Source organism: Trachymyrmex septentrionalis, unplaced genomic scaffold, assembly GCF_001594115.1.
Source record: "Trachymyrmex septentrionalis isolate Tsep2-gDNA-1 unplaced genomic scaffold, Tsep1.0 scaffold60, whole genome shotgun sequence".
NCBI lineage: Eukaryota > Metazoa > Arthropoda > Insecta > Hymenoptera > Formicidae > Trachymyrmex > Trachymyrmex septentrionalis.
The window spans coordinates 6,098,995-6,101,228 of NW_017305779.1; the positions used below are offsets into that span (position 1 = coordinate 6,098,995).

A 2,234-nucleotide genomic window follows, 5' to 3' on the forward strand; every position below is an offset into this window, starting at 1 on the left:
TAGACATCTTTTATATATAATTATATTTTTTTTCAGATCCTCAGAAGAACAAATAAATAAATTTATTATAATAATATATGTATGATAAGATTCTTAGATTACATGTACCATTTATCTATATTATTTTCAAAGAGGTTGTGTTAGCTTTGCAAAAACGGAAGGAGAATTCAACATTATCCGCTATCTTATATAAAACTCTATCTCGAGATGCATTAAAAATATGGTTATGGTAAAAGACTTGATTACAACGTCGTTCGAGATCGTTATTATGTGAACAAAATATGTTATTAAAATGTACTATTAAGAGATAATAATAATAATAACTCTCGAAGTAACTAAAATCAAATCTCTGTCAGCAAGATTGTTAATTATTGCGTGGGTAACGGAAGGGTTAAATAGAGCTATAAAAGCAGATTGTCGTTTGAAACGAGTCAATAGCCCCGTTCACCGATCGATATGCAATAATTTTGCTTACCACCATGGAATTAGTAATGGCTTACACGTCGACGTTAATCTATGCAAATTACAGTAGTGAAACTCTAACCGTTATGGAACAAAACTCACGCCCGACTGAATACGTTGATGTAATTCTAGTCGTTTAAGCAAAAAATGAAATTTCAGCAGCGAAACGAGCTCGAAAATACATTAATTCTCTGCTTGTTGTACACGACGAGAGATCTTTCGCGTTTCTCTTAAATTAATATAATTTTATTGTAAGAAATTCCTAGAAGAGTGACTGAACTATCGAGGATAAAATATTAACTTATGAGGAATTAATGAACATGTTCATTCAACGTCCACAACAATCTTCCTCTCTTCTTTTCCTATTCATTAATTCTTTTAAACAATACAAAATACAATAGAAACGCTCTTTTTTAATTCTTATTAATTAAAATTGTATAAAATTTTTGCGAAACGCCATAATGTTCCCAAAATATTCTTTAATTAATAAAAAGAAAGAAATGTTTATTCTTGCTACCTGTTGCACTCACGTATCGACACCAACGAGTTAATTTCATTCGCAAGCCCGTCCGATTTTTTAGTCCCGTTTGTTAATTCACTTTGCACAACTCCCGCCTCTCGATTCTCGCGGCAGACTTATACGGCGATGAGAAAACACCGGGTCTCGGCTTTTACCGCAAACTCGCCGCGCTCGCCGCGCACGTCTCGACGTCGGATCGACTCTCGCAAGGTCGTTCCATGACGTTCGAATATCACCGACCACGCTGAAAATTGCCGTCTCGAGCGATGTAACATTTGGTCAGGAAACACGCGCACACTAGCAAGTTATCGTGAATCTATAATCAACGGGAACGTGTCACGGCTCTTGAAGATCTATCGTCGCGAGTCGGTAGCTGCGTTTCATGTGGGTGTCACGCCACGCAATGCGACGCAATGCATGTGGGCAGCGACACCCGGTCGTATACATTTTGCAACGCACATCTCACGCTCGTCTTTGCGCGCGTGTAGGTGTCGTACATCGCGATCGTCCGAAGCGAAGAACACGGCTGCATTCTAATTGTGACCGGACGATTATACGTAGAAATAGAGGATAGTTCGATTTAAAAACTAATAAGAGTCTGGATATGAGAAAATCATTTTTCATTGGTCTGCCATATTTTAATAATTTCTGAGAGAGAGAGAGAGAGAGAGAGAGAGAGAGAGAGAGAAATAGATAGAATAAAATTAATTCTTTTCAGCCGGCTTTTACATAAACAGCATTTACATAAAGCCAAAAAGGGACTTGGTTTACAAACTTTGTTGTTTCTTCACTTATCCATATCTTTCTCACATGCACTGCTATTTTAATTGCTTATTGCACAACTTTCTCTCTTACTATCCTTATTACTGCTCTTCTATCTTATCTATGTCTTAAATATATTATCACAGTCGATACCCGTTTCTTATGTAATCACAGCCATAATCCTATACACACAATTCTTTCTATATAACCATTGTTGCCTCTCACCTACAATTTATCGGATCTTATCGTATCCCAATTATCCTACCTACTGTCACGTTTTTCTTTCCTTCTCTTCTATTTCTGAGAAAGAACTAGATAAAAAAGACATGAATCAGAATAAGAGAAAGAAAAAAAATAGTAAATGTCTTTTTTTTTCGCCCCCCGATTTTGTTAAAATTACTATACTCTACATACAAAACTGCGGCTCGTAGATTCTTATTAGAGGGTTTTTGGTTTGATCATACAGGAGCTATGAAGATTGAGGGGGTTG

At 36.4% G+C, this 2,234-nt stretch overlaps 1 protein-coding gene across 1 annotated transcript in view; it reads right to left on the bottom strand.

Annotated features, from left to right (window-relative positions):
- Positions 1-2,234, bottom strand: part of LOC108752576 — a 34,099-nt gene that overhangs the window by 25,640 nt on the left and 6,225 nt on the right. The gene's annotated exons all lie outside the window — the stretch shown is intronic.